This window comes from Otolemur garnettii, unplaced genomic scaffold (assembly GCF_000181295.1).
Source record: "Otolemur garnettii isolate 467f Iridium unplaced genomic scaffold, OtoGar3 scaffold00183, whole genome shotgun sequence".
NCBI lineage: Eukaryota > Metazoa > Chordata > Mammalia > Primates > Galagidae > Otolemur > Otolemur garnettii.
In genome coordinates this window covers 520576-529169 of record NW_003852578.1, presented here as the reverse complement: position 1 = coordinate 529169, position 8594 = coordinate 520576, and positions in this window count along the sequence as shown.

Genomic DNA, 8594 nt, shown 5'->3' with positions numbered 1-8594 from the left:
TCATGAAGTCAAATGAAACAGACCTGTGATTGTGAATTTTACATGTCAACTTGTATATACTATGGCAATGAGTTGTTTGGTCAAACTTTAATCTTGATGTTTCTGTAATACATTAACTTGACTTGATGTTTCTGTATACATTAATAATAGTTGACTTTAAGTACATCATATTAACCTCCATAGTGTGAATGGGCCTTTCTAATCAGTTTATCCCAACCTTCTTATAAAATATATATTCCTTTCAAGAATTCCAAAAGAAAACCCTGAAACCTAAGTAATTCTATTTTATTATTTTGCTAGTAACAAAGTAAAAGTTGTGCAAAGAGAAAGATATCTTCTGCAATTTTTAGATTATATCAAGGCAAAATATTTCAAGTACAGACTTCTCAGAGGAAGGCTATTACCAGAAGGAAGACGTCCAGGTTTACCTGTATGTAGTTTTGCCAACTACTATGTTTCCCCGAAAATAAGACCTACGCAAAAAATAAGCCATAGCAGGATTTCTATGCATTTGTTAAATATAAGCCCTACCCCGATAATAAGACTTAGTGATGGGCATGGCTATGCAGTGTATTTGCATAGCCACACCATGCATTTTGATGCAGAGACATCCCCTGAAAATCAGCCCTAGTGTGTCTTCTTGAGAAAAAATAAATATAAGACAGTGTCTTATTTCTGGGGAAACGTGGTATGAAATAGAAGAAAGTCTCAGCAGAAAATGAAGAGACAACCAATTAGATGTTAGAATGCTCTTGGTGGGGTGGCCACCAAATGGTGGCAACACAGGCCTGTTTCACCAGTCAGTAGGAAGAGAACAACAACATCAACAAAGAGAGAACAAAAGAATGAATGAAAGATATAGTAAGAGGTAGAAAAAGATAGTACCTAAACTCTGTTTCTTAATTTCCCTATCTCATGGTAAAAGAAAATGAAAGGGTAAGAAAAAAGAAAGAAAGAAAGGCCCAGCAGTCCTCTAAAGAAGCAACAAAGTTCATTTAGGCATCCAGATTCATGTGAAGAAAAGAAGAAATCCCAAGAAACATATTCCAAAGGGAGAAATAGACCAGAATTGCAAGAGCTATGTTATAGTTACGACCTTGTTTTTGAATCAATATACAATAGGGATTGAATAAAACTATAATAGAAAAAGTCTTGAGCTTTAAGAATAGCTCAAAGGAAAAAAAATCAATCCCTTTGATTTTCCCAATTAAACATCTGAATCCACATGACTTATAATTATAAAATATTTATCATTTCTTAAGCAGGGAAAAACACAAAATCAGAGCATTTGTTTATTTTCTTATTATTCAGCTCAATTTGTTATGCTGTGTAAGATAGCATTATTTAAAAGCCAATGTATTTTATAATAATAATGATATAGAGGAATTTTTTCCGTGGTGTTTACAAGAAATTCTAATATTATTTTTTATGTTAATAGATGGTCTATAATAAAATATTAATTAATAGAGTATATTTTAATAAGGACCCTTTCTCTTCTAAAATACGGTCTTAAATTATATCCAGTGATCAAAAGGATATTCATTCAATCATTCAACAAGTATGTGCCAGCTGCATCTGTCAGCACTGTTCTAGGTACAAGAGAATTTAAAAAGTATTTTCATCTCTGTAGAAATTTTCTTTTCTTCTTATTACAAGGCAGCACTTGTCTATATTATCTATAACTGAGCTGGCCTTATGACTTCCAGGATCAATAGAATAAATTCAAATAGGCACTGTTTTCTGCACCAGATAGGAGAGTGAAAGTATCTTCGTTTTTCCAGGCTCAGTCAAGCTCCCTGAGACAATACAAACAGAACTTTGTCAGGTGAGGAGAGCATCAGAATGAATTCAGAAGTAAATATAACCTGAAGAACACTAGCTGCATTAAACTCATTAGTTAAAATGAAATAAATAACCTGGAAATTATACAAACACAATAGAAAAAGGATCAAAAGAAGAAAAATGCATTTACAGAGCAAATGAAGATTTTAGATTGAAAGAATATATTTTTAATGGGTTGAAATTAATTTCCTGTGACTTTTTGAAGAATTTATTCTGATATGTAGTAATAATTCCTTTAGCTTACAATGGAAATGGTAAAACAATAGAATGAGATGATAAAGAAGTTAACTAGCCAAATTGAGAACGAAACTGAACCATTGTTTACCTTCTTAATATATTTGATAAATAGTAATACTATCTAATATTTATAGGAAGTCTTATAATCACATCGCTTACATTACTTCTTTTATTCTTCAAAGTAATATTTTGAGGTAGAAAATATTAGTTTCTCCATTTTAAATATACTGAAACTTAAGACACAGATGGGCTAAATAATTTGAATAAAGCCACAAACCTATCAAACTGTAAAGCTATAATGCAAATCCTTTAATGTACTATGTCTCCAGAACCTCTGCTTTTTTCCTATTTTTTCTAATTATTTCTGTAGCTTTGTAGTAAGTTTCATAAATCTAGAGGCGCAAGTTCTTCACCATTGTTAATGAATCTACTAAAATTTGTTGATTTTGTGGATCATTTAAAAAACAACTTTTGGTTTCCTCAGTCTGTTGAAGTCTCCAGCTATTATTGTAGAATTGCCTGTTTCTCCCATTAATTTTGTCCATTTTTTCTTTATATATTTTGATGGTATGCTATTAAGTGTGTAAATGTTTATAATTATTATTATATCTGTTTACTGTATTAAACCATTATTGATATTTAATATCACACTGCCTCTTGTATCTTTTTATGATTTAAAAATGATTTCATCTGACATTATTAGTACAGTTATCTCTACTCTCTTTTGCTTACTGTTTACAAAAAATATTTTCTGTTCCCTTACTTGCAACACATTTGTGATTTTGGACTTAAAGTGAGTCTCTAGGAAATACATATGATTGGACAATTTTTAAAAATCCATTTTGTCAATCTTTGTCTTAATTGGAAAGTTTGATTGATTTACATTAAAAGTAATTACTGATAAGGATAAACTTGTTGGTGTTATTTTGTTATTTGTTTGCTATGTACTTTGTAGCTTTTGTTGTCCCTCATTTCCTGCATTGCTCTTTCTTTTGTATTTAGTTGATTTTTGGTAGTAACATATTTTATTCCCTTTCTTATTTTCTTTTATTTGATTTCTGAGACTTTTTGTTGTTGTAGTTACTATGGGCAATATATTTAAAATTCTAAAGTTATAGTACTTTAATTTGAATTTATATTGGATTGATTTCAATAGCAGACAAAATTTTGCTCATTTACAACTCTATCCCCAACGAGTTCACTTATTGATGTCACAAAATTTCAACTTTGTACAGTGTATGTATAAAACATGGATTAATAATTATTTTAATGCATTACTGTCTTAAATTATGTAAAAAATATAATATTGGTCTAATAAATATTAGCTTTTACACTGATTTTAAAAATGTTTTAGTTTCTTAACTCATGTTGAAAACAGAGTTGTAAACCCTTGTTATAATAAAACTAGCCGTTATAATTTTCCATGTATTTACATTTACAGAAGTCTTTTTTTCTTCATATGACATCAATTTACTATCTTGTGTGTGTTTGTTTAATCCTGATGGATTTTATTTAAGATTTTATTCAGGTGGGGCTGGGTGTAGGGGCTCATGCCTGTAATCCCAGCACCCTGGGAGGCTGAGGCGGGTGGATTGCCTGAGCTCACAGGTTCAAGACCAGCCTGAGCCAGAGTGAGACCCCCCCCACTTCTAAAAATGGCCAGGCACTGTGGCAGGTGCCTGTGGTCCCAGCTGCTTGGGAGGCTGAGGGAAGAGAATCACTTAAGCCCAAAAGTTTGAGGTTGCTATGAGCCATGATGCCACAGCATTCTACAGAGAGTGACAAAGTGAGACTCTGTCTCAAAAAAATAATAATTTATTCAGGAAAGGCCTAGTGGTAACAAATATCCTAAGCTTTATTATTTTTTTAAACCTAGAAATGTCAAATTTCTCTCATTTTTAAAGGATATTTTCCAGAATATAAGTTTCTTTTTGTGGATGGAAAAATTGGAAAAACTGTTGACTGTTTTTTTTTTTGATATTTTAAATGTACCAACTCCCTGAATTCTGGCAATGAGAAATCTGCTGATAATATTGCTAACAAACACTTGCATATTTGTTAGCTTTTTAAAAGACTTTACTTTTGTCTTTATTTTTGAAGGGTTTGATTAATGTGTCTTGGTGAGGATCTCTAAGTATATATACTTCAAGGTCACTGAGTTCCCTGAATATTTGTATTCATGTATTTCAAATTTGGGAAGTGTTGACCATTATTTCTTCAAATAATATCTCTGCTGTTTTCTTTCTCTGGGACTCCTACAGTACAATGTTGGTTACTTGATGGTGTCCACAGTTCCCTTGGGCTTATTCATTTATCTTCAATTTTTTGTTTATTTTTTTATATTCTGTACATTTTTAGTTGCTTCATTTTCTACTTTGCTGATTCTTCTTACTGCTCAAATTTGCCTTTAAATTCCTCTAGTTAATTTTTCTTTTCAATTACTTTACTGTTCAGCTCTGGAATTTTAGCTCTTTCTTTTTAAGTTTTTTAATCTCTTTATTGATATTACATTTCATTCATACATTATTTTCCTTACTTTGTCACAATCTTCTTTTAGCTCTTTGAACACCTTTAAGATAGCTGTTTAAAAACCTTTGCCTCATAGGTGCATAATGTAGTAATTCTCAGGAACAGTTGCTGTTGATTGTTTTTTTCCTTTTGAATGAGCTGCACTTCCCTGTTTATTTAAACACCTTGTGATTTTTTTGTTGCTATTGTTTTGTAGTGAGCATTAAAATCCAATAGTACAGTATCTAGTAACTTTGAAAGTCAGATTCCCATAGGGTTTGTTGCTTTTTGGCTTTGTTTTTGAAAGATATTGAGTGGTGGTATCCAGAGACAAAGCCACAGCTGAGATGTTCAGGCCAGGTTTATGGAAAGGTGGAAAGGACAGAGTGATCTCCCGTGGCAGGGTAAAGATGGCATCTGTGATTGGGGGCAGTTAGAGGCCTCTTTTATATGGGGCCCTATGGGGTGGGCAAATTCCATAGCTCTCCTGGGGAAGGTTAGTGTCCTTTGGCCTGAACTTGGGGGGTTGGGGCTTTGTGTCTTTGTCCTAGGAGGAAAGAAGAAGGAGGAGCAGAAAAGGTCCACATGTAACTGTGTTAGGGCCCCCAATATTTTTGTTTTTGTTTGGTTTTGATGATTTCAGACTGTCTTCAAGCTGAAGGTTAGCTTAAAAAGTCAATTTAAGGTCTTCTCATGTCTTCTCTGAATCTATTTCTTTTCTTGGGTATGCACGGTGACTTTCTAATTTCCCTGATATATGTAGTTACTTTTGAATATCTCAGCCTTTAATGTCAGGCAGCCAAAGAGGGAAAAGGAAAAAAAAATGAGCAGGGTAAAAAAAAATCCAAACTCTTTAAATCCTCTGAAAATTCCTTTAGCCAGAAATAAAATGACTTGCAACAATATGTGTGTGGGGGCATTTGCCACACTATCATTCACATCTATATGTCTGGCTGGACCTCTGCCAATCAGAAGCAGCCATCAGCCTTCAGAATAGATCTCAGTATTTAAAGGACAAGCTCTTATTCCCACTCAAACTCCACTGAAATGCTTGAAAGCTGCTGTAAGAACACATCCACATCCATCTGACACAGGGCTAAGGCACAGAAGATTGGTAGCTGCTCCATGTTAAGACCTGAAATTGGCCAAATTTAATTGCAATCTACTGCCTAAGTGTTCCCTTGGAAGTTACAAACCTTCAAGACTCTAAAGTCCCAAAATAGTTTCATCAGGCAGACTCATTCAGTGCAATTATTGTGTGAGGAGACAGTTTCTGATGCTTCCAACTCTACCATACCCCAGAATCCTCTCAGCATCACTCATGTTTATAGTAATTCACCATCTTGAAAATTATTATGAAAGTGGCCTTCTCTTGATTCTTCTCTAGACTAAATAATTTGAAGATATATTTGCTGAAGTTATTTCATATATTTTCTTAAACTAAAATACTTTTTTGTTTACATTTTGAACTCATTTCTGATAGTAATTGTGTGTGTGCTTATTTCTTTAGGCTTTTTTTAAAGCCAGTTTTATAAACAGTATTTATTTTAAAGACATGTCAATTAAACAACAAATGAGGATATTTGGGTGAGGATATCTATTTTGCTTTGTTTTGCTTTTAATGTCCTGAATAATATATTGATTTTTAATATCTTTACACTGGGTAAAGGAGGTTGTAAAAAACAGCATTATTCTTTGGAAAAAGACTGAGAAGTCACATATCTTCATGTAAGGTTTGTGGCTACCTGAATACATGAATATAATTTTTTCCAAATTTATATTTTACTTACATTAAGTAGCAGGAAGGATGCTTGCTGAAGATTTCAGAAGAATTAAAGAACTTAGAAATCTAAAAATCACATATACTTAAAAAAAGTATTGATTTCAACACTATTGTAATTGATAACAAAAATTTATTAATATTGAGGCATAATAAAATAGAATCTGATTGACACAATGCTAGGAAAATGTAAATGAGATCTCCAAATAGGTAAAGCTAAAGAATTAGGCAAAATGAAGAGATGTTACTAATCATAGCAAATAATCTGTTCATCCTTCGTTTTGATCCCTATTTCTCTGGGTTTCTCAAATTCTGTTAGTTTTGGATATTTTCAGGTCTATAAGTTGAGCATTCTATCAGTTTTTAATGTACATGTAATCTATTAACACTTAGAAAAAGCTCATTCTAAAACTATACTGTATACATAAACCCATTTTTCCCACTTATTTCATTAATCTCCATGAGCTGCAAAAAAAAAAAAAAAAAAAAAAAAATACCAGAGACTGGGTGGCTTAAATAATGGACATGTATTTCCCACAGATGCAGAGGCTGGAAGTTCTAGGTCAAGTCAAGGTACCATTAGAGCTGATTTCTGGTGAGGCCTCTTTTCCTGGCCTGCAGATGATCAGCTTCTTGCTGTGTCCTCACATGACCTCTTTTCTGTGCATGCCTGTGTGTGGAGAAGGAATAAGCTCTTTGGAGGCTCTTCTTCTTTTTACAAAGATAATAGTCTTATTGAATTAGGGCCACACCTTTATGAATTCATTAAACTTTAATTTCTTCCTTTGTGTCCTATCTCCAAATAACTAGTCAAATTAAGGGTTAACCGGAGGCCTGTGGCTCAATGGGTAGGGTGCCAGCCCCATATACGGAGGGTGGTGGGTTCGAACCCAGCCTCAGCCAAATTTTAATTAAAAAGTAGCCAGGCATTGTGGCAGGCACCTGTAGTCCCAGCTACTCAGAAGGCTGAGGCAAGAGACTGGCTTAAGCCCAAGAGTTGGAGGTTGCTATGAGCTATAACACCAAGGGCACTCTACTGAGGGCAATACAGTAAGACTCTTTCTCTAAAAATAAATAAGGGTTAGGGCTTCAGAGTGTGAATTTAGAGGAACCCAGTTCACTCTATAACACCACTTACATCCTACGTATCCATTAGTTCTCACATTAAATACTTTTAAATAGTAATTTTTTTAAATGACTTTTTTTCTGAATTTGGTCACTTTTAAAACATAAAAACAAACTTTGTAATGTTTGTTTTCCTACTAAAAAGTTTACTCCAAAAAGCTAAGGATATGCCTATTTTTGTGTACAAGTCCAGGAGCTCTGTAATGTAAGTGATCAGCAAATAGTAATTAATAATATTCTGTTGAATCATGTGACTATAAAGAACAGAAAAGTAAATTATTTTTACTAATATGTATATGAGAATCATGTTTCATAAATTTCTTTCCTTAAGGAATATTATCATGTGCACCATAACTAAATAAATGTTTAAAACAATTGGTTGCCTAAGTAAAATTTTTGAATTTTCAGTGGACAATCTCTTAAATAATTTGAATTGACTTAAAATAAAAATTAAATGAAAAAATATGTTCCTAAATTTTACTACATCATGATAACTATGAGACTGAAGTCTTGTCAAGGACAAGAAGAAAAAGTTTTAGTAATTTATTTACCATTCTAACAAAATTGTCTACCCGCATTTGAAAGAAAATTAAAGGAGGCCATAATATTTCAGAATCAAAAAGGGGAATATTTTAAACTACAGTCACATGCAATTAAAAGTAGTACATTTTGTTCTTTATTTTATTTCCATTTTTAATAGCTGATACCATCAGTGGGAATTTTTTTTAAAAGATTTAAGTTTTTCTAGTTAACATAGGAACAATAGATGTTTTGCAGTGATCATCTTAATCACTTTACTATTTGATTTTTGATTGACACTTTGTAATTAATCAGTAAATATTAGTGTTTTATTCAAGAGAGAATGAGTGATTGACGTTATATAGGTATGACTGAAAAGATATATATTAAAAAATATTTTAGCAATTTCTTCTTATACCTACATTTCACTTGTTATCTTTTCAAAATATGTATAGCTGGCCCAATAAATAAACTACATCTGACATAGCCTAGTGTTGTCTCTCCTTTTGAGTCAAGGATGGCTCTATTTGTGCACCCCTCCCCCAAAAAACTTACATGCTGGAGTCTCAACCCCAGGATGTCA